The sequence below is a fragment of the Pantherophis guttatus genome, chromosome 1, assembly GCF_059756535.1.
Source record: "Pantherophis guttatus breed Tessera chromosome 1, ASM5975653v1, whole genome shotgun sequence".
NCBI lineage: Eukaryota > Metazoa > Chordata > Lepidosauria > Squamata > Colubridae > Pantherophis > Pantherophis guttatus.
Genome location: NC_142063.1, coordinates 98,821,640 through 98,846,743, shown reverse-complemented (window position 1 = coordinate 98,846,743; position 25,104 = coordinate 98,821,640). Strand labels below are relative to the sequence as shown.

The 25,104-nt window shown below is 39.4% G+C and overlaps 1 protein-coding gene, 1 long non-coding RNA gene and 1 pseudogene across 11 annotated transcripts in view; all 3 read right to left on the bottom strand.

Moving 5' to 3' along the window:
- Positions 1–18,654, bottom strand: part of DENND2B (DENN domain containing 2B) — a 152,216-nt gene extending 133,562 nt beyond the window's left edge. For 2 of the 10 annotated variants that reach the window (XM_034417033.3, XM_087879117.1), the window contains exon 1: positions 18,002–18,462. The gene's annotated coding sequence lies outside the window, so the exon portion shown is untranslated. The other 8 variants (XM_034417032.3, XM_034417035.3, XM_087879070.1 and 5 more) reach the window with 7 other exon arrangements.
- Positions 1,878–2,560, bottom strand: LOC117666158 (cytokine-inducible SH2-containing protein pseudogene; annotated as a pseudogene).
- A 1,636-nt stretch (positions 18,655–20,290) lies between the features above and the next one.
- On the bottom strand, positions 20,291–24,302 carry LOC148116493 (uncharacterized). Its single transcript, XR_015729950.1, has 2 exons — positions 23,761–24,302; positions 20,291–22,862 (listed from the first exon to the last, which is right to left on the bottom strand). It is a non-coding gene; the product is annotated as an uncharacterized LOC148116493 (long non-coding RNA).
- Between the last annotated feature and the right edge of the window lie 802 nt (positions 24,303–25,104).

The following is a 25,104-nucleotide window of genomic DNA, read 5'->3' as shown; positions in this document are numbered from 1 at the left end:
TCAGGATGCTATAGTCACCATCCGAAGGATGCTATGTTAAAAAAGACTGTCCTAGGATTTTATCCCTTCCTATAGCACACACAGGTAGCACTGTGTGTATTCACTATATTCACTGTATTGAACTATATTCACTGTTGAACTATAAAACCATGAAAATGTGTATAACTCTCCTGAGGATTTTGACATATATGAATGACAATCTTTTGACAACACAAATTCTCCATCCTCAGCTACTGTTGACATAAGACAGAGGAAGGAGTGGAAAGCAGAATTAATGCCAAGAATTCTTTCTTACTCTTGTACAGCCAATGCTGTATTATTTTAGCTTCCTATTCAATAAATATAAGGTGCATTAGAGCAATTGGGAAAGATGGAAGCTGGAGTGACACTTAATTCCTGCTATCTTCTCTACTCTATTCAACAAGTATCAGAATCAAAGTAGGCAAGTACTCACAAGCAAAAAGGGTGATAAAGAATGTACCAGTATTGTATTCTCCCTGAAGCTCCTTTGTGCTGGTACAGCACTAATGTGAGTTAACATTCAGTTAACGGGTTGCTATTACCACATACTCCAATGTGGTAATAGGAGAAAAACAGCCTGTTTCCCAAGTTTTCTTTCCCAAACAAATATAAACATACACTATAGAAATGCTCAGGATGTGACCATTTCTCCAAGGACAATGCTACAAAGTACAGATATGTAGAAGTCTTCACTGGGTAATTTAACAACAAATCATTTGGATCTAATTAATTCAAAGTAGGAATATCCTCTTCGAAGAGGGAGAGAGAAAAAAGGGGGGTTTCTGATCCAAGTTCAATAAACTTGGAAAGAATAAGTAATCTCTTTGTTAACCTAATAGGAATTAAAGTCTTTATGTTGATTGTAACTGGAGTCAAACTTTTATATTCCAACATATTTATAGTTGACTATGAACACATCAAGACAAATGATAGAGTAGCCAATGGTCAGAAGACTTCATTCAAGTCCATAATGAACTTCTGCAAGTCACATATCTATGCCCATCTTTAAATACTTTTCTTGTAAAAGGAAAAGAAGGGTACTCTATATGTACTTAAAAGTAGGGGGTAAAAAGAGCAACTACCATGAAATAAATAATAGTTCTGAGGCTTGAATGTTCCCAATGCAATTGTGATTCCACAGTTCAACAGTCTGCACACGCCAAGAGTAGTTCCGCGTAGCTACCGTATTTTTCAGAGTATAAGACGCACCTTTTTCCTCAAAAAAAGAGAGTGAAAATCTGGGTGCGCTTTATACTCCAAATGTAGCCCCACCCAGCTTCTCAAACGGAGGTTTCAGAGGCTGAAAAAAGCATCAGAAACGAAGCTTCAGAAAAGCCCCCAAACAGAGCTTCAGAAAAGAAGCCCCCAAACAGAGCTTCAGAAAAGAAGCCCCCAAACAGAGCTTCAGAGGCTTTTTTTCTGAAGCTCTGTTTTGGAGGCTTTCAGAGGCAGAAAAGAAAGCAAAAAAAAAGCAAGGCACAGAGCTCACAACCAAGGAACCTGTTGCTAAAATTCACCTCTCGGAACAGCTGATTGGGGGTATTCCGAGGCCGATCCACCTGCCAGTCAGCTTTTTTTCTTATTTTCCTCCCCAAAAACTAAGGTGTGTCTTATACTCCAGTACATCTTATACTCCGAAAAATACGGTAATCAAAAAAGAAGAGAGATGCCTTGGGCTTTCAGCCTTGAATTTGTGTACTTATGCATACTGCTTCCTCCATGGCATAAAAATGAAATTAGGTAAATGAGGGGGAAAAAGGGAGATGATGAGGGGAAAAACAAGCTCTTCTGTTGGCAATTTATTTACTGTGCCCACTTAAGAACACAACTCCATCAGTAGATCAAAGCCATTCCATTGCCAGAATTAAATCCAATGTTTTCAATTTTACTTCTGTTGCTTGACCCAGGCAGACTGACAGCATGTCTTTAAAACTGAAAAGGGTACTGTTTTAAATAGTCCTTCATTCTCTTTGGAAGAGGCAATTGTTTTGCCTTCCAGTGCATCGATGGATTTGTAGTCGGCAGAGGTGCTACAAGCTGGGAGAAATGTCCTTGTGGCTCAGCGGCTGGATGATATACTGTCATCTCCTTGGGTGAAGAAGACAAAAAGCATGGTAGATAGGTAAGGAGCATCACTCCCAGTCTACATAGTATAAGAAAGAACATAATGCTGGATCAAACTAACCACATCTGGAAAGACCAAAACCCAAGGTTTGAAGAAGGAATTGGTGTCTAACTGGAACTTGCTATCAATGTATTCAATGCCTATATTGGTAGGGCCTCGAATGGTCTTTACTAATAGTGTGAACAGGTAGCTGAGATGAGCACTGTCCCGCACCAGAAAAGTCCCCTCTGGAATCTTCTGGAACAGCTGCTTGGCTTCACCGGCTGTCATAAAACCTCAATACCAGCTGGATTCTTCCAGAAATAAGAACGTGCTGGCAATGCCCAGCTGATCCTTCTCTGGGTCTTGTGTTTGAGGCGAGTTGCTTTCAAGCCTGGGCATCAGCAAAAGAGGCTGCATGACCTGCTCTGACATGTTCACTGCAAAGCCTTCACCCAATAGCTTTGGGAGCTTTTACTCTGCTACCAAAGGATAGGATCTATTACCCACTTCCTTGATAAGCCACAAGTCTAACTTACCAGACGTGGTAGATGCAATCAGCATTTTGATTGATCTGGTTTTCTTTTACCAGAATATTTGACCAGGTGCCAAAGTTAAATTATTGAAATTTGCTGATTGCATTTTTCCACTTCCTGTAGGTTAGAGTTTAGTGGCAAGTGATGCAGTGTGCATAGGTTTGGCTGAAATACAAACTGAAGACTTTCTTCTCTGATGTTATTTCCTTATCAGATAAATACTTCACCACATTAATGCATTTCAAAGTAGTTCATTTGCAGTTCCTGCCTCATATCAGAACCGGAGGTGATATTCAGCCAGTTCATACCAGTTTGGGCAAACGGGTAACGGAAATTGCAGGTGGGTCCACCTACCTGGGCTCTATGCCGTCCTATTTAGGCAGAGTTTTGAAGCCGGGTGCATGCGTGCAAGGCGCACGCGTGTGTGAAGCGAGCGTGCGCACACGTGGCAAATCAATGGTAACCAAATGTGAAACCCACTGCTGATCAGAACTATATAGACATATGCACACTAGAAGAGTGAGCCTCACCAAATTCAGTGGGAATTCTTCCCAGAGAGTGTGTGCACATTTACACTTGAAGTCTGTAATCCCCTATCCATTTACTTTGCAGTAAGCTCCACTGAACTCTGGAACGTGCTTAAAATGTTGTACATTATGGAGAAACTGGAAAGAGATATTTTTTGTTATGCTTATAATAGAGACCCATTCAGTAAAGAGCGGTGGCCAACTTGGGAAAGATAACAGGAAATACTTCTTTATTCATATATCACATATGGATTTCATTTCCTTGCCACAAGCTGCAATGATCAACACCAACAAGGAGAGTTTTTTAAAAATGTATTAAATAAAGTCACAGAGAACAAAAACACCCGTCATCTGCTAGCATTGTTGGTCAAATGCTACCTTCAATATTATATATGATTATATTATATACTTGCCTTGAACTGTAAAATGGGTGAAATTTATGCAGGTAAGTCCTTGACTTACAACTATAAAGAACCAAAAATCCCCGTTAGCGTTTATATTACCATCCTTTAGACCCCTTTCCTATGCAGGAGGCTGGTGCAGATTTACCAAGAACACTGAATTTGGGTTCCACAGCAAGCCCGTGTTTTGCACTATAGCAGGAAGCTGGGAGGTGGGCTAAGTTGGGCTTTCACCCAATAAGAATCCAGATGGTCCTCCCTATTGTCAAGAAATACAACTCAGCTGTTTGGGGGAAAGCTTTTTCCCTGTTATTAGCACAGACACCCAAATGACAAGAGAGGAAAATAACACATTTGCAAGGTGCTAGCAGTATTATCCATGAAATACCTCATCCTAATTATTTGTCGTATCAGAACCCCCATTCTAACATACTCCAAGATTTAAAAACGATACCCACATTCTATTTTAAACGTTATCTCTTTCTTCCCCCTGAAAAAACTCTGAACACCTTAAAGGTGAGCCTAATCATTAACTTGCTTTGCTAAATGAAAAAGATCTTCCTAATATTTCTGTTACTAACCACTTGTTGGAATCAAGGGCAAGATGAAAAATCTGACCGTGGGAAATTGGGACAATTAGAAAAAAGAGAGAGGGGGAGACATGGGGAAACAATCATATTTGGTAATATTATCTTGAGATTCTGCTATTCTTGAGTCCTTCTGTTTTGCCATTTGTTTTCCTACAAGGAGGGTGACCTTGGATATGGCTCATATTGAGCAGTAGAAAAATGTTGCTTGATAAGCTTGGCTGCTGTTTTAAATAAACTGGAATTTCTAAAATTTATTTAAAAAGGGCAAATTATTTCAAAATGATTCTTTCTATCTTATTATCCCCTTTAGCCAGCAGATAAAACAATAAGAAAGGAAAAAGAGAAATAGAAAAAATATAAAAAGCAAATAAGCCTATATATAGTAATATTTTTCCACTATGGATTCCCTGCAGAATCTTGGTGGAAAATAATCAAACTTCAGCAAGCAGGAATTCACTGCAGAAACTATCTAATTAATCAGGAACTACTGCTAAAAGTTAGATTTCCAAATATTTTTGTAACTTACAGGGAGAAAAATGCATAGAACTGAAAATTATGTGACAGACACAATAACTTTGGATGCTTTTATTTAAAATAAATACACTGTAATTATAAAATTATATCTGGGTGGTACAACCTGTGCCCTCTGGTCCTAGTAGTAGCCCCAAACAGTCTATAGTGTAATAATTAATGCACAGGTAAAAATGTTAAATACACAGGAGCAATCCTATTAATTTAACAGTAATTAAATTAAAATTAGAGATTCGGTTAGTTTCATGTTGATTCTCCCTACTTTTTAAAGATTCTGATCTAGCCTTATTTTTTGGTGTGCAGATTCTGGCATGCAATAAACAGGAAAAGTGCAGCCCTCTGTTATAAAAGATGGCACAAGCAAAAATCATAGAGAAGATGCTCAGTAGCTGACTAAATAGGCAATCTAAAACAGCGGTCACCAACTGGTGGTCCATGGACCACTGGTGGTCCATGAGAAAATTTTGGTGGCCCGCAGAAAAATTATTTGCATTTTTTATATTGCACTAAATACTACTTATCTTTTTAAAAAAATTATATTAGTGGTCCGTGGGATTTAAAATTATGAATTTAGTGGTTCCTGAGGTCCAAAAGGTTGGTGATCCCTGATCTAAAATACATGCAACAGAAGAGTACTTTAGTAGGGTAACACTAAGAAAAGTAGTTTTGTACATATAATATCCTGATATTATTCAGGCTTTAAACATCCAAAGTCAATATAAAAGTATGCTGTGCAATCATGATAAAGCCAACTCAAAATTATTTAGTCTCTTGAGGCATGTGCAGGCAAGATGTTTTGCCTACCATGCCTTTCATATCATTATGAAATACGAAAGCAACTTTGTAAGCATATAGATTTTTTAACTTACTAAAACATGATCCCTTACTCTTACAGCTTGATGAAATGAGAAGAAAAATTAATCTCTGAACCTATGTCTTATTCACACCATACACCCAGAATGAAGGATATGTTGGCATCACATTTCAAACATTTGAAATCTCCACTGAAGAATTCTGAAGCATCAGCATTTTTTCCAGAAGACATGAAAATCAAGTAAAATTTACTCAGCTAGCTGATTTTAACAGAACTACCCTTAAGAAAGCAAATAAAAAATTACAGTTTTATAGGTCTTATGTACACTTACCAAAGATGGAATTTTACTGAACGTAGTAGGACTTAATTCTGCAGATAGTTAGTCCTGTGGACTGCATAGTATGTCAGTTAGTTCAAAGCTAGACAACACCAAATCTAAAAGTGGATGGAATAAAATAGCAATAGCATTTAGACTTATATACCAGCCTGCTTTACAGCACTCTCTGCTTTACAGCACTCTCTGAGAAGTTTAGAAAGCCAGCATGTTGCCTCCAACAATCTGGCTCTTCATTTTACTGACCTCGGGAGGATGGAAACCTGAATTAACCTTGATCCCCATCAGGATCCAACTGTAACCTACAGGCAGAGTTAGTCTGCAATACTGCATTCTGACCACTGTGGCACCAGGGCTCAATACACAATATAATTTCTTTACAGACACCCATATATCTTTCCAAAACATATAACCTCATATAGCCACCCAGTTCCTCATTCACAAATACACCTTGGCATCTTTAGTTCTCTACAAACACTGGGTCTGCACATGCAAACACTAAAAGTATGTTAAGGTTCAGTACACACAGAGGAAATTTCACCTCCGATATCCACATACACCCCATGTCTCCCCAGCCTTTCCCATTGAATGCTAATGTCTGGAGGGAGTTTCAAATTGTTTGGCTGATATACAGTACTTATAGACCTCAATAAGATGGGAAACCTTGGGGGGGGGAGAGAGGAAGAGAGAGAGAGAGAGAGAGAGAGAGAGAGAGAGAGAGAGAGAGAGAGAGAGAGAGAGAGAGAGAGAGAGAGAGAGAGAGAGAGAGAGAGAGAGAGAGAGAGAGAGAGAGAACACAACTGGAAAGCTTCTGTCACCCATTTTCTCTCTTCTCTTTCTCCTTTCCTTTCTATTCTTTCCATCATCTTACTTTTCTGTATTCCCTTTTTGAAACCTAGGAAGAGCCTGCTTTTCCAGAACTTCACAACTCAAATGAAAAATGAATACTAAAACAGATTTTTAAGATACCACAACATGTACAAAAAAAATCACTTAGTTTTAACTATTGTGTAGTTTGCACAATATACCATATCGGTTAATGCTCCTATAGCAAAAAAGTACATATTATAACTGGTTATCTGTTTTTGCATCTTACAAGATGCAGGAAGAATTCCATGTCTGTTGCTGGACATTCAGTCTGCATTGGTTAAAAAATGCCAAAGCACTGCAAATCAGCGAAATCTCTACAATTAGGCTTCCCTAAAGAATCAGTTTCTATTCTTTTGGCTCTCAACCAGATATTTGCACATTGCTTCTTATACAGTATTTTGATCTCCAATTAGAGAAAAACTGCACCTTCCACATAGCAAGGAGCTCAGCTGTCACCATATATCACTTACAGATTCCATCAGATTTGGGTCTTTACATACAATATTTCCATATTTGGTGGAAGCATTATGTGCTGCTAGAATCTAAAACTGAAATAGATGTATTTCCCCTTTCTGGAACATACACACAGGAAAAATTAGGATCATATCTAACTGCCCAATAGATTTTCAACAAATGATTGTAGGGTGAAGAGTTTCCACTCAGTGATCCAACCATGAGCTCCATCAAGATGCTCCACTGTTCCTTTTTTTTTAAAAAAAACTCTATTCGTCTAATTTTTATCCACTTGCCATTCAGCATTCCTTACTTGTTTTATCATTCCTATTGGATCTCAGATACTTCCATTCAGAGGATGTCTGATCTTTTCTCTTTCTAGTCTTTGCTCTTCCACAATGAGCTACAAAGAGAATTCCAACAAAATGATGGCACTTTAGGGATTTAATATCTTCATGTGTACACCCACTCAAGTCACGACGTTTTGGCCATACAACAGACATGACATAATCTATTGAGGACAATGTTATTTCTACCCCCTTTCCCATCCTTCACATTACACAACTCCTGCATCTGACATTTTGAACAGGAAATGTCTTAGTATCTTCTTAGTATTAAGTGTGCCTGTTGTTGTTTTAAGTACAGAACCTCAGGAATGTAGAAAGAATTCAATATGCCTGCAACTCTGGACAAAAGCTTAACTTGCATCCTAATAAATAGAGTTAAGGATTGGATATAGGTCCTATTGATTTCTCCTAGGAATGATCAATTTCACACTTTTGAACTAATCAGATAATCAGAATCAGGACATCTGCTGACTCAATTTCTTTCTTATTATAGTAATCAATGAGAGCAAAAAAGTAACTTAATCTTTTTTTTTAAAGAGTTTTAACTCAGGGCAAGTAGTTGAAATGTATACACCAGCACTGATAGTAAGTTCTGCTGGTTTAAATGCAGTCTATTCATTGAGTCATTCCTAGAACATAACCTAAGAAATCATTGCAGGAAGCAGTTAATTTAAGGATGAGAACCATTTGATCACAGAAAAAGCAGGGCCATCCTGGAAATGCAAACAATGGCATTCCCAGCATTTCCTAACTTCCCAGTGGCAAATTCTTTTATGATGTCCCACTGCAGCATTATTCTTCCCACATATGCAAAGAGATTGTTAGGCACTCTGCTGCTCTCCTTATTAACAAAAGGATGGAAAACGTAATGGAAAAACATAGTGGCAAAGAGGCAAGAAAATTAGATAAAGGCACAGGAGATTATTCTTACAACAAGTTTCACAGGAAATTTCTCTCAAATATGAAGTTCTTTTTTCTTTTTCCCTTCAACAAACAGTAATATTGTTTCTTTCTATACCACAACTTGTTATGCTGTTTTATTTTGTTGTATCCTAATTTCACTTTTCTTCATTGTTGCTTTCTTCCCACCTCCTTCTGTTTTTGGAGGTCAACCCTCCTTGTGAAAACTTCCTGGCAAATCCACCTGGCTTCATGCCTTTCATCTCTCCAGAAACACCAATATTTAATGCTTAATTTCCAATTTGGCAATCTCACAATTATCAAGCTGGATTTAGAACAGTAAAAGATAGAATTATAGCTCTAACCTCTAACTTTGAAAATCTGGAGAAGCAGATAATAATAAGAATAAACCCTAATATCCCTTAGCTATTTCCATTCAACATGTGAAATCATAATATGATGTTCTTGTTGCGGTTTATCCTGCTGTGTGAAGATAAGCATTTTGGCTTCTAACCTTTGGTTTGTAACATAGAACCAGTGGTGGGTTTCTACCGGTTCACCCTGGTTCAGGTGAACCTGTAGCGGTGGTGGGAGTCTCCGCCCATTGACCCAGATGTCATCACGGACGCTCTGCGTATGCCAGTAGCGAAGGTAAGAGGAACCCACTACCGCATAGAATGTTGTGTGAACCCAACCAACTGCACTTTATTCAGTAAACTATGGTGAAGTAAAGCATCAGTTAGCATATTGTGTGAACTCAACCATAAAATTGCTAGAATATTTTTTATTATTATTATTGCAGAGATAACACGCCATAATATTAACTGTGAATTTTTGGAGTTGGGGTCTTTTTTTTTAAAATCTTACTCAGGATTTTTCTTTATGGGCTTATTTGTCCAACCAGATAGCATTATAGTAGTCCTCACCATGCAACCATAATTGTGCCCAGTATTTCTGCTGCTAAGCAGGAGACAGTTGTTAAGTGAGTCATGCCCAACTTTGCAGCCTTTTTTTTTTTTTTTTTTGCAATAGTTGGTAAGACCGCTGCAGTGTTAAGGAACTCATGCAGCCTTTAAGTAAATCTGGCTTCCGTCATTGATTTTGCTCGTCAAAACCAGCTGGGAAGGTCGCAAATGGCAATTGCTGAGCACATTGTAAGCCGCCCTGAGTCTTCGGAGAAGGGCGGCATATAAATCAAATTTAAAAAAAAAAAAATCATATGACCACAGATTACTGCAATCATCACAAATACATTCTGGTTGCCAAGCGCCTGAATACAATCATGTAAGCATGGAGATGCTAAGTGCAAGGACTGGTTGTAAGTCACTTACAGCCCATTTATGCAGCTTCAGACTAAAACAAGCTTCATTGGGTTAAAAAAGCACAAGGCCAACAGAATTAAACCCTTAGAGTTGTCATGTTTTCTTCAGTCAAAACTGATTTGAAACTGCAGTGCTGGCATGCTCATCTACTGAGCATAGAGACGATTATTTCTGAGTATGTATCCTTGAAACTGGGTGCAGCTCTTGGGATACAGCATTAGAATCTAAGTGAAAGACTTTGCTTGTTTCAGCCAGAACTGAGAACAGAAGCAGCTTCCGGTGCTGCTATTGTTTTACAATTGGGTTTCCCAGCACCAGGACAGCTAAAAGGTCTTTCACCGTCCTTCTGCCCCCCAAATTATAGGCCTTTCTAGCCTCTGAGAACAAGAGAAAAAGGGCTGCAGAGGCGTATGGTTGGAAACAAGAAACTAGCTGTGGTTAGACTAAAGATTCCTACACCATGGGTGTCCAAATTTTTGGCTTGCCTAGGATGCATTAAGTGAACAAGAATTGTCTTGGGCCACATATGAAATATATAATATAGTTAGTGTATATAAATCACATAATAATGTTACATTTATAGTTGTTTTTTAAAAAAAAATTTAATCTTGTGGGGTTGCATTACTAGCTGTCCAGGGTCACATGCAGCCACAGGTTGGATATGCCTGTCCTACACAATAGGATTGTGTCTTGATTGCAGTACCCAAGATCTTACTCAGACTAGATCACTAATCAGCATCCACCAACAACCATCTGGCTTCATCTTCCGATCTTGTTTACGTTGGGGGGGGGAGGGATGAAGGATTTTATGAATAAAACTTATGCTTTAAACTTTGCAAAGTTAAAATACTAATTTCACACTTTAAGGAATGGTACTTATTCTGTAGAAGTGAATTCACTGTCTATTGTAATGGAATGGCAGTTTCCTGTGAATGGCAAGGAAGTACTGCTTGGTAGACAAAACAAAATGGCAGCCACCCCAAAGAAAAGAGATGACAAGTCATCTCAATCATGTATTTTTCTAGTCTTCATTCATTCACACCTGCTCTTTTTTCTTCAAATTCAATACTGTATTAGCTAATATACATCATGGCCTACCCACACTGGGGGCGGGGGTGGGAATACAATTTGAGAAGGTCTCTGCAAGGACACAAGCAAGTGCATGCAACATAATACTCCTAAAATCATTGTTTTGTCTGTTCTAGCCTAACTGGTTCAGTTGATCCTTCTCTCTGTCCTCACTCCACCCTTGAGCACAATTTTATTCATATCAAAGTTCATATTCATGCTTTTAGGTAGCTGAGAAAGTGGCAAGATATTCAATCATTCCTCCCAAGGCCCCAGCTAGACTCTTGGAACAAAACTGCCACAGACCTTGGCAAGACATTTACTAACAACCCAGTGTGTTTACAAGCGGAATGACTGAAGCTAAGAACAGAATGCAAATATTTGCATTCGGTTCCCTAGACTTTTCCATCATCGCCCTGCCAGCCCACATACAACCACCAAGTAAAGAAAGGGAGACAAGGGAGAATTCTACTGTCTTCAGATCCATAAAGGACCTTTTGATTTTCTGTCCCTAAAATCCTAGGAATTATAATTGTAGTAAGAGATGCAAATGTGTTCTCTAGTTCCCTAAGGCTAGGGAGCTTTTTATTTTAAAAAAAAAACGTTATTCCATAATGTTTTAAAAATGGAGGGTCAGACAACTCAGTAAGAATTTCTTCCCATGCTGAAATGGAACTTCCTATTCATTACAGTATTTTTGGTATGAAACTTAATGAAAGAGTTCAATATGATGCTACAACATTACTCAGATGTAGAGTTATTTTTATTTTTTTGTTTTAATAGCAGACATAAAAGACTTCAAATCTTAGGTGGATATCAGAGCTCCAACTGAGTCCCAATATTGTATCACCACTGTGGGAAAGCAAAAATCATCAGTGAACGGAGGAGGGTTTCTGGGGATAAGAGTTGAGAAAATATTGTATGTCAGCCTTATAGATTTTGGCATATTATGGACTCTTTACTTGAGATCCATTGATGCCATTGTCAGCATATCCACATGCTTCCATCCAAAGCACACTGCCCATTGTCATCTATAGTGAGCTCTATGCTACACTTCATTTGTTCTGACCCATGCTCAACTGATTCAAACAATCAATCAATCAATCAGAATAGAGCTGGAAGGCACCTTGGAGGTCTTCTAGTCCAACCCCCTGCTCAAGCAAGAGACCCAATACCATTTCAGACAAATGACTGTCCAGTCACTTCTTAAAAACCTCCACTGATGAAGCACCCACAACTTTTGAAGACTAGCTGTTCCACTGGTTAATTGTCCTTACTGTTAGGAAATTTCTGCTTAAGTCCAGCTTGCTTCTCTCCTTGATTAGTTTCCATCCATTGTTTCTTCTCTGCCTGGTATTCAACAATTCAACCTGGTATTCAGGAGACTGAACTGCCCAACCAATAGGATCAACAGACAAATCAACAGAGCCAGATTGTCTTTAAGTCTTGCCTAAAAAAGAACATTACCTATCACCTACAACTTAATCCACTGAACCACATTATTAAGTTACAATTATTAATATGTTACAGCCCAGACTGGACAATGGCACTGTACCTTCTCAGGTATTAGGTTGCATGCTGATACCTACTTACAATTACCAAACCTTCACAAAGAATAAGAAACAATAACACAGTGATGCTAACATGGGAATCAGACCCTGCAACAAACCCAGATGTCTACTTTGCCCCCAAATCTACACAAGAGCACCATGATAGACTCCAACAACACACACACACACACAATTAGAGTTGCCCTCATATGGTCTTTCTCTAATGTGAGAGGTACCATCATGAAACATCTGTAAGAAAACAACCACGCTCAGAGAACACCAAGACCCCACATGCCATCATCTGCCAGCATTGTTCCTCTGGATACTGCATGGGATAAAAGGGGCAAGCATTGTACAAAAGAATTAACAGACACAAGTTTGACATCTGGATTCAAAACAAGGACAAAATAATACCAGAGAATTTCAACCACCGAGGACACTATTGGTTATAGAAGCCATTTGGGAAGACTGGGGGGAGGGGTGGGAATGGGACGGGCGGGGGGGGGGAACGGACGGGATGACTTTAATAGCATCATTAACTCAGAAACATCAATAATTTTCAGACTGTCTCAGAAAGTCCCAGCAAACACATCTGTGACCATTATAATTGTTCATAGATAAGATACTTGTAATCTATCTCACAAGTAGGAAACATTGAACTGTCAAAGGGATCCGTCTGTAAATGAGGACTAAAAGAGCCCTGCTTGGTGTAAAATCAGCATCACTATCTCTATAATGTCATGGGACCTACTGTTTTCCCCATAATTAAAGTCTGGAATACCAGTATATAGCCAGAACATATCACAGGAATTGTCTGTCTCTTCATTATCCAGAATGTAGTAGTTTTGGGATAAAAGCATCAGAAATAATACCACTTATGCAATTGCTTCTGCTTCACATGATCTTTTGAACCTCATACTCTTAACATTGAGGGGTTTTTTGTAACAAACAGGCTATTGGATAAACTGGAACTAAGTCTTAAAATAGCTTACATTTCTGAGCTACATTTCGACCATTCCAATCCTGCAGATCCCACTCAGCTGTATTTTAATGGTAACATTTGTTTCACCAGTAATTAAATGAGAAAATCCAGCCTCCCTGGTGGTTTTTCCCAGAAGCCTATTAATGTTTACAGAACACAAAAACAATAGAGTGTATAAAATCATTCAGTTCCATGCTTTTGGCCTAGCTCCTCAGCACAGAATGACTTGCCATGGTGTATTACCATCAATGCATTACACAATGACAATGAGTAATAAAAGGTTATATACTTCCTTTAAAAGATACACTTGCCAAAAAAAAAAATACTGATTTTCCATTAATGCTATTAGTGGAACAGTCTGTATCCAAGCCCTGGGAGATGGTCCCATATAGAATTTAAAAAGTAAAGTCAATCAGTCAAACACTTTGGTGACCAAGCAGTTAATTTATGGCAGATAGTCAGCACCAGCTTCAATGTCAGTCAACTGTCTAAATACCTCTGCTATTGAAGGAATTTGTCCAGTCCAGGTCTAGTACCCATCTACTGAACCAATGCCTTAGATGGCTTAGCTGACTGTAGTGGGATTCTGTGCATTTCTATTTAAATTTATATTAATTGCTACAAAAGCACATCTACACAATACATTGGCATATACAAAGGGCAAGACAAGAAGCAACTAATCAAGGAGAGAAGCAACCGAGAACTAAGGAGAAATTTCCTGACAGAACAATTAATCAGTGGAACAACTTGCCTCCAGAAGTTGTGAATGCTCCAATACTGGAAGTTTTTAAGAAGAGACTGGATAACCATTTGTCTGAAATGGTGTAGGGTTTCCTGCCTAAGCAGAGGGTTGGACTAGAAGTCCTCCAAGGTCCCTTCCAATTATTCTATTCCCTATTATGCTATTGCTATTTTCTCTTCTCTCTTCTCTTCTGTCCCCTTTGTTTTGTGGGTTTCAGTGCTGATCCACTTATTTTGCAATATAATACAAACTCACCCATGCTATAGGTAATTCTAGGGGATGGTGATCCTTCTCTACTTCAGATATTTTGAATTATAACTCCCATCTCCAGCCATTTGGTGTTCAGCACACACCAGTCAAAACATCTGGATGACATGAGGATGGCTTAGTGATGGCTATAGAAGGGAATGCATGTCCCATTCACTAGGCTTTCTGTATTGGTTATGAAAGACCCTCAGATCTCCCAATTTCCACAGATCAGCCTTTTTTCTATTGAAAAGATTGTATCAAAATACCTGAATGAATGGAAAGATGATACAGGAAACCCTAGAAAACACCAAGGCTGATTTTAAATGGTAGTCTGCATAAATAGATTTTTTTTTTTTTGAACTGATTCAGTCTGCCATGACAAAAACTAAATGCATAACCTTCAAGAAAGGGCATCGCCAGCCACTGTGGGGATGGGTGAAGCAAGGCAGGTAAATAACAAAGTTCCTGATAATCCAGAAAAGCTTTAAATTCTGCCAGGCGTGCAACTGCTTTGGGATTAGCTTTCCTATCTAAACCTGGTCTCATAACGTCCACAGACGAAATCAGTTCTGATAACGTGATGCCAAAGAATCAGAATAATTTTATGCTTGCTGACTCTTTGGCGAGCATCCCTTTGATCCATTCTACCCTGAAAAATAGGGAATTTGAATAGACAGCAGGAAATTAAAATTTGCAAATATGCATGGTATTTTCAATGTCTACCAAAGTTATTTAGATTTCTTTCTTATAAAAATGTATTATCCAACTGCATGATTCATGAATATTGTTCCTCTAATCACAAAAAATGACATATACCAGCAGTGCCAATTTATACATATTTCAGCAAGTTTATTTAAAGTGAACAGTGAGTCTCCAATCTGATCAAGGGTTCCACACTAATTTTCTGGTAAAAAATAGCTATTGCACCTCTCAGTCCCCTAAAGTGCCATTTGCTGCACAATATCTTGATTCAACAAATAGAAATGAAGATGAAGTTTAGTCCAAAATGTCTCCAAATATCCAGAAATGAACCAAAGCAATTTAAAAAAAAGTTTCTCCAACTGGGTATCTTCAGGAAACGTTTGACTACAACACCCATCATTCATTTTTACTCTAGGCAGAGTATTTTGTTGTAGTTGTAGTCCATCAAACCTGATGTTTTGTCCTGGTATTATTCCTCCATCTTACATCCTTTTTAATACAAAAATCAATTTTTTAATTTTTCAGCTATCCATGATTCCTTTTGCACATTTCAACCATATGTTCATTCCAGCAAACATGTTTTTGAAAACAAGGTTTTAAAAATGGATTTCTTCCTCTATCTACATTTGTTAGCAATCCACATGTTCCCTTCTGGTTTTTAATTGCTTTGCAATACAAAATTCAGATTAAAACCAGCAATTCTTTTTCTCAATGCCTTACAGAGAAATGAAGCCTTGTTTAATAGTACTGAGTATTGTTTAATATTGAAGACTTCCAAAAAGGAACTGAAGAATCAATTCTTTTTTCCATCCTGTAAATCACACCATTACTCTCCTTGCCTTCGATTCCAAGAGTTCCTTTACAGGGGTAGGACAAGCACCACTACTGGATTATTGTAACCATCTCCAAGCAGGTCCTTTCCTAACCTGTCAATTCTAGGCATTATAATCTAACATATCTGGAGTAAGTTAAATAATTTTGGAAACCTGGAGCAAAAACTCAGCCAAATTTGGATCCTTCCATACCACCTTTGTTTTCTTGTCTCCAATTCAAACCTAGTGTGAAGACAATCATTCTTCAAAGCCAATGACACTACATCTACCAAGGCAAGCCTGGAACTGAGCTGAGAGTTTCCACCAATAGAAAGTAGACTGCCCTAAAGCTCTGCAGAACTGCAGTTTCAGATACATAGTGGTTCAGTAACAAAGATTCAGGTCCTGGACTCTGCTAACTTCCTGAGAATGGAAAGGGCGAGAATTTATTCCAACTTCTACAAAGACTCTATGTGTACTTTATCTAACAACTAGGATCCTAATGGACAGTCACTGCAGCACTTTTCTGCCACTCACTAAAGGAAATCAAAATAGAATCCATTATGAAAAAACTCCTTATTAATGTCATCTACAGACTATCTCCAAATATTACTATTCTTGTTCAGATGTGCTCCAATATACGAAGTATCCAAAATACTTCAGTAATATGGAAGTCTGAAAACAGAAATATCCATTATAGCTGCTTTTTTATGAGGTTGCTCTAAATAAATAAGGCAAACACTTGGATACTATCCATACTCCAACCATGACATCTAATTTCCCCCACAATCACTAAGTGAATTCTGGTTTTTCATTACATTATGGAACCAGGAAGGGTTTTTCTCTCTCTGAGACCCAGATGCCTGCTTTCTCCACCAGATCAGAGACATGTGGTTTAATCCTTTCAGAAGAAAGGTTAAATTAGTGTAATCAGTGTAATCATATTAGTCTCTCCAGCAACCTCAGCCAAAGTCTGGTGTGTGAAGGGAAAAAAAAGACAGGAGGAGGATACAATGACCTCCACCAACGCTACTCTTGTCTTTCAAAGTTGAAGGAAGTCAGCGTTTAGCCTGGAAAAGAAAAGTTGGGGTGGGGGCAGGAAGCCTGGAAATATTCTTCCTATATCTGAACATCTGTGTCATAACCAAGAGCTGAGATGGCGCAGTGGTTAGAGTGCACTACTGCAGCTACTTCAGCTGACTGCTAGTTCAGCAGATCAAATCTCACCAGGCTCAAGGTTGACTCAGCCTTCCATCCTTCCCAGGTGGGTTAAATGAGGATCCAGATTGTTGGGGGCAATATGCTATTTAGTATACTTTCTTTGGTGTAAGCCGCCCAGAGTCCTCGGAGAGTGGACGGCATAGAAATATGAATGAATAAACAAACAAACAAACAAACAGAGTTAAGATTTGGGAGATCTCTTCCACAGGAAGAGGTGATGGTCTCTAAGGACTTTGCCAGAGATCTTTTGGAAGACTACTCCTCTATATAGCTCAAGACTAGAGAGCAAGCAGAGATACTCCCGCTCTATGTATGGATGACATACAAGTGAACTTGGGCAACCAGGTTAATCCACGAAATCACACCCCGGTTAACATGGGTGACTCGGTGCGAAAACCGCCTACGATTCTGCAGCCATAGGAAGCGCCCAGGCAGAGCTACGAGGTCGAAGCGCCACCTACCCACCGAGATGGGACGCCGCAAGTCCATTGGCTGGGGAAAAAATAGGGATGGGGGGGAGAGAGAGAGAGAGAGAGAGATGCAGTCCCTGCCGTCGTATCTCAAAGTTGCATCAACGTCTTCCCCCCCCCTCCACCCAAAAGGAAAGAGATGAGCGGGAAAGAGTTTCAGCAACTCCAAACGAGCCCCCCACACACACACACACCCGCAAAAACCAGGCAACGTCCCAACGACGCCGCGCGACCACGAGTCCAAACTAGAGGCGACCGAAACCTTCCCCCCCCCCCACTCTCTCTCTCTCACGCGCTCTCAAACTCCGCCGGCGATTCTCTTCATGCACCGAAGAAGAACCCCATTGTCCTTCCCGGCTCCCAGCCAGGAGGCCCCCATTCTTCATCTTCCCGCCCTTCTCCTCACTTTCTGCCCCTCTCTCACATATGCGCGCGCAAACGCACCCTTTCCTTACCTAGGCGGCTCCTGCCCCGCGGCTTGAGAGAAAAGCAGACGCGGGTTTCAAGCTGCGGAAGCAGCTCGCTGGACGACGCCTCCTCGCTCCTTTAAAACCGCTTCCCTGGCCAGATGCGGACTTTTTTTTTTCCTCCCCCCCCTCCGGTCTCTCGCTCGCTTTTGGTGGAGAAGCTAGAGGGGGGAAGGGAGCGAGGAGACAGAGAAATATGCAAAGACAGGAAACGGAGACGGTGGGGGCCAGTGCGGGAGATTAATGGGAATCAGCCACCCCTCCGCTAGCTGCCAACAAAGAAACCTGCGCTCTCGGGCGAGTTGGCTTCTGCGGCCGCCTGACCAGACCAGACCAGCCCGCTGCAGCCAACGCTGTGGAGTACGGCGCGGGCCGGGCTACTCGGGGGGAGGGAGCCATTGACATCTCCAGGCCGCCACCACCCTCTCCCCCTCCCTTTAATCCCCCCCCCCAAGTGGGACGGACCGCTCACTCCCCTTCTCCGAGTCTCGTTCGAGCGCTTTTCCTTTGCGCGCACCTCCTCCAGTAGTGGTCACAACTGCTACACAGAAGCAACTTTCCGTCCGCCTTGAAGGAAAGCTACATCATCCTTCTGGTTTTATAAAGAGCTGCAGAAGTCTTGGGCGACCCCACCCCTAATTAATTCCCTGACGAGTAGCATCTGGTTCCGATAAGTTTTTTCTCCCCACTTTTTGTAAAAAAGGCGCGGAGGTCGTCTTATGAATGAAAACCAGAAGTGTTTGCGAGGGATGGGTCTGAAGGCAGCTTTGAAGGTTCCTTTTCTGCTTCAAAGTATTCGCAGTTGGAGGAGAGCGCTAGTCCCCACGATCTGGTTTACGATGCATAGGGGTTTCTGTCGATTCTATTTTCTGAGCACCCAGGCCCACTTGGACCAACTTTTAAGCATTATTGAATTGCCAGATTCCTGGATTTTTGCCTTGTCATGGTTTAGTAATGGACTGATACAGTGAATTCACTCATAATTGAAAATAAGTGGTTTACATACCACAATGTCTGATCTGAGCCAAAGAACAAGGGGGAAAATGAAACCACCCATAACCATACTATGGTATGTCTTGGCCATGCTCTAAACTAGGCGAGACAAAGGGCACAATAATACAAAGCAAAAACATTGTTTTCTATTTCTTTAGAGCTCAGGCCCACCCAATATTTTTTAAAAACATGCAGGCATCCTAGCATCCTCAGTCAGCACAATACTGCTAGATAAAGATAAGTAGCTGCCAGCTATGCTACTAGTGGCTTTGATGGCCATTCACAGAGATTAACAGATTTTATATAGCTATTCTAGTGCAATATTTATTAGGACCACTGAAAAACATTTTTTTTCAGCATCATGGAAAATTTGAGATTCCCAGATTTCTTAAGGATGTCAGGAAGGACACAAATAGAAAGTGATAAAAGCTTGACGAGATGTCATGTAAATCATAAATCAGGGTGGGGAATAGCTGACTCTCCAAAAGTTACTAGACACTTCTCTTTATAATGGCTTGGATTTCTGGGAATAGCAGCTCAATAGTATCTACAGACTCACAGTTTCCACTACCATCGATATATTTGGATAATTAGTCTCTAGACCAATGTTTCTCATCCTCAACGGCTCTTAAGATTGTGGACTTCAGTTCCCAGAATTCTAGAAGTTGAAGTCCATACTCTTAAGAGTTCCTAAGTCTGAGAAACACTGCTCTAGACAGGCTATGGGAAACACCTGCAAATATTTACATTCATTTCTCTACCTGGTGCTTGATGGTTTTGTTTCCTGCTTATGATTACAGGAAAAATAAGCCAGCAAGCAATGGCAGATTCCTCACTAGAGAAAATCTACAGTTACTTCAAACTAATCATTCTTTGATGAAATACACCAATCCCTTGGTAGGTGAAAAACAAAAGATAATTATATTGCTGTAATACATTAAAAAAAATGGAGTTAATTTAAATGTATGCCAAATTTTATTTTATTTTTTAAAAAAGAAAAAAACTGCATTGGGCAGCTTTAGTCGGCCCCTTTGGAGATGAATCATCAGAAATGTACACTGTAGATTCACAGGTAATTCTGTTAATAAACAATTTTCCTCTACCATAGAATCACATAGATGGTAGCTAATGTCCTTTAGGTCAGACAAAAATCAAAAGGGATGTGAAAATTTAGTCATATTTTATTGCAATTTCAGATTATCCTGGCAACCATTTTTAAAATTTGAAGCAAATTAACATGCTGACACATTAGAGCAATTAAAACAAAAACAAAAGCCTTAATTCACATGATTAATAAAAGTTTAATAGTAATGAAGTATATCTGCCAACAATGGGGCAGAACAAGAAACAAAAGCAAATGGGATTAAATGACATGGATATTGGTTTACATTGGACACCAATGGTGGGGGGGAACTTAACTATAACAGCTATTGAACAATGGAATATACACTGTCTAAGGATTTCTAGGAGATGAAGTCCAGAATTAAAGGTTAAGGTTGAAAAATACTTGTCTAAGGGCTCTTCCAATTACTGTCTGTCATTTCAAGTAATAAAGCTTAACAAAGTTTACACATATCCCATCTTTGAGGGAGATGAGCAGTTCAGAAATGTGAAATATAAATAAATAAAATCCTGAGGCTGCCCTTGGATGCTGTTGGAAAAGAAGAAAATCATCTCACATTGTTTGAATTCATGCAACCAAATACAGACAACTGGATGCTTTCCACATAGTATTTATATTCACTTTGAAATATCTTGCCTGCCTTGGCTTCTGAAGCAACTGTATCCATTTCGTATTTAAAAGCCAACAATGATTAATGATATATCGTTTATCTCATAATAGACTTGCTTTTATTTCTTAGCAAGAACAGCTGGAGCTCAGAAACATTCCCAACATGTATGACTTGGCTAGACAGGTGACAGCATGTAGCTGACTTTGATTGGTCTCAGAAGCTAAGCAGACTTGGTCCTAGTTAGTACTTGGCTGGGAATCCCCTGGGAATTCTAGGATTAAAAACTAGATCAGACAATGGGGGAAAAAATGAAAGTAGTCAAGAGCAAATGACATTTGTAATATTGTAATGAAAACTGCATATGTAAATTCGTCAGGATCAGCTCAGTCATATTTACCTTTCATCCTAACATATAACTCTATGACCTTGTTATGCTCCGAAGCTAAAAAGGTAGGGCTCAAATTTGTATTTAGAGGGGAATTTACAAGGAAACATCAAAACCTATATACAAAAACCTTTGACGACATGATGACAAGATTGTTAGGAATGACTTAGGGGATGGATGGAACCACATCATACACGTAGGTAGGTCTTTATTAATTTTTTAGCTGTGTTATGCATACAGCTGAAAAAATTAAATATCTCTCCAAGTGAACCTATCTGGAAAGTACCAGGCTGGGCATGGCGGACCTGTAGGAACAAATCAGATATACAAACAAAAGCGATATATTTAAAAAATGAAAAGGCTAGGTTGCAAGGCTAGATTGTTGAAAAATAGAAGTCACAAACTGTTCAGAAATAAAATTCAATTCCATAAAATTGAGTAATGAAGGTACTCGAGTATTTTCATTATAAGAAATATTACAGATTTTGTAACTAATATCAGGTGTTCCAATTCAAATTCTATTTCAGCAACCAATCCTATTTAAATATGATCTTGCATTTGGAAAATTACCATCATGGTTGATCATATTTCCCCCTTCTCTCAAGCGAGACAGGAAATGGTTGTTTATTATAGGATAAATCTCTGGCAAACAGCTGCTTGTTGTTTAACGAAGCAATTCAGACATGATGATAATACAGTATAAACAGAAATTGGGACATATTCTAAACTTTTGAAATATTACGAGGCTGAAATGTTATAAATGAGACCCCGCGTGATCCAATTGTCATAGATTTAACCATGGGGGGGGTGTAACCCAGTAACAATAACAATAAATGTTCCCCATTTCTATTTCCATCAATCCATTATAGCAGGGGTGTCAATCTCAAGGCCTGGGGGCCGGATGTGGCCCTCAGGGTGCTTAGATCTAGCCCGCGGGGCTGCCCTGGAAACAGCAAAGGACTGGCCCACAGTGCCTCTACCAGTGAAAATGGAGCTTGGGAGGACTGGGTGCGGCCTTCCCGAGCTCCGTTTTCACTGCCAGAGGGTTGCAGGAGGCAGCCGAAAACGGAGCTCGGGAGCCTATTTTCGCTAGCAGAGCGCTCAGGCCACCACAGGCACCCCCATGAATAACGTCGAGCTGGCCATGCCCATCCTGGCCATGCTTACCCCGCCCTCCAAGGTCAAACACAACCCTGATGCGGCCTTCAATGTAATCGAGTTTGATGCCCCTGCACTATAGGGTTGGTTCCAATATAAAAGGGAAGTTTCAATCTGTCTCACATGCAAAAAGGCTTCCTTTAGGCTTTGAGAAGGATCGGTATCTGATGAGTTAATCCAAAATGGTGGAAGGGCAAAGCTGCTACTCAGAATGAACTAGATAAAGGAAAGGGGCAACTGAGCAGCAGCCTGAAGGGGAAGCAAGAGCGAGGGGCAATACAACATGCAGGTGCCAGAGTTGCCAGGAGTGATCTACGACAGATTCTTCACAGTGAAACTAGCTGGGAATCTTTATCATAAAATACTATCTCCTGCAAAATGTAATCCTGGATAATATTTATTGCCCCAATCTATCACTATCATAAATCAACTATTGTGCTTTTTCAGTAATAATTATAAATTTGTTACAAGTGAAGCCACTTTGAAAATGAATCAAGGTTAAATTGTGCAATACATATTTACCAGAAGACCTTGAATTCATTCTTCATTCCTCTGCAGAATTCCAAATTTTTCAGCCACACTAGAGAAGAGATATAAATACTGCATTATTAGTTATGTCTGAAATTTTTTTCACCAGCCATTCTCTAGGCACAGTTTACAAACTACAGTTCACATAACATACTAAGCCCCAATTAAACAAATCACATTATGCCTAAGTGTACCCGCCCTAGAGAAGGGCATGATTACAACTGTAAGTCACTGAATTCCCTTTGTACTTGGTTCAAACAGCATCTGAATTCAGCTGCTATTTGTGAACCATGGTGTATAGTTTAGGGCGAAGAATTAAAATATTCCCTTAAATTAAACAAAAACAATTGCTACCAACCTGCCTTCCATCGAGGACCTGTATACTGCACGAGTCAAAAAGAGGGCTGTGAAAATATTTACAGACCCTTCACATCCTGGACATAAACTGTTTCAACTCCTACCCTCAAAGTGACGCAATAGAGCACTGCACACCAGAACAACTAGACACAAGAACAGGTTTTCCCTGAATGCCATCACTCTGCTAAACAAATAATTCCCTCAACACTGTCAAACTATTTACTAAGTCTGCACTACTATTAATCTTCTCATCGTTCCCATCACCCATCTCCTCCCACTTATGATTGTATGACTGTAACCTTGTTGCTGGTATCCTTACGATTTATATTGATATTGTTTCCTGATTGCTTATTTGTAACCTATGACTATCATTAAGTGTTGTACCTTATGATTCTTGATGAACGTATCTTTTATTTTATGTACACTGAGACCATAGGCACCAAGACAAATTCCTTGTGTGTCCAATCACACTTGGCCAATAAAAAATTCTATTCTATTCCAAAATTAATCCTCTTTCACTGAATAAAATATAAAAGTACTATGGTGGCTTGAGCAGACTTAAAAACTGTTTTTACCTTCATTTTTTTTTTCACCTGATCATGATGTTTGATGCATCCACTTGCTCTCTCCACTCTCCTGGGAACAGAGAATCATCTAAAATGGGAGTTTGTTCTTCCAGGTTTAAACTTTGCAATTAGAAACTCAACAATTGAAACTTCTGTATCATATAGGGAGCCTATGCACCTAGAAGAGAACCAATGAAAAATTGCGATATATGTATTATATCATACCACAATGTGCTTACACTTAATCATAGCACAATTATGTTTATCAAGATTCTTAATCATTCTGGTCAGGGTTGTCCCAAAAGTGCTTTCCCAGAATGCACTTGGGCTTTCTTGAGTTTTTTCCTTGAAAATGTTTTGCTTCTCATCCAGGAAATTTCTTCAGTTCCGTTCATAGCACAATTATGCCCTTTCAACATGATTTTGCCTTTTTCCCATCTCTTGAGTGAGACTGCCTTAAATCATCCTTAACCGTACCAGTGTTAAAGAAGCATTTTCCCATAATCCAAGGACAATCTCAAGACACATAAATATGCTAGGCTTTGTCACCATTAAAGGAAGTTAAGTGACCTGCAATGATTGGGAAAAGAAGCAACAAAGAAAGGAGGGGAATTAGACATGTATTTAAATTCTGTGTTGGTGAAAGGCCCTGTGTCTCAGGTGCAAACACAGACCATTAGACTAATTATGTGATTTGTTTAGATAAGCCTTCACTTACCTTTTCATTCTGTCAGATGTGCCAGTTGAAGATAGGATAAGTTGTTCTTCCTTTTCTCTCCCCTTTTACATATTTAATATTCTATATGGTAGTTTTTGATGTATTTTTTTAACTTGAGACATTTCTTTTAAGCAGTATTTCTATGCCTTGTGTGGTGTTCTCTATGTAGAAGCCTGATTCTGCTTAATTGCTAAGGAGTCTGACCCCCCCCCCTATATCTGCTTTAGAGAGAATAATTGTTTTGGGTGGCATAATAATGCCTTCTCAATCCAACAAACAGCCTCGTATACTCAAATAACAGCTTTCAGAGCAGAGGCTATAAGGGTGTCTGCTGTTATAACAAGCAATGGCAAACAAAGATGCCATTCAAAGTGTGAATAACAACTTAAATGTTTATAATGTGGATTGTTGCATACAGATGCAAGTTTTTTGCAAGGTGGGGCAGAAATGTTATTAACCGTCCAAAGATCCTGTTAGCTTGCTAATTAAAACTATTTAAGCCAAGAGTTATCAGGCATAGATAGTCCTCAACCTATGACCACAATTGAGCTCAACATTTCTGTTGCTAAACAAGATAGTTGTTCAGTGAGTTTTTCCCATTTTATCTCCTTTCTTGCCACAGTTGTTAAGTGAATCACCCACAGTTTTTTTAA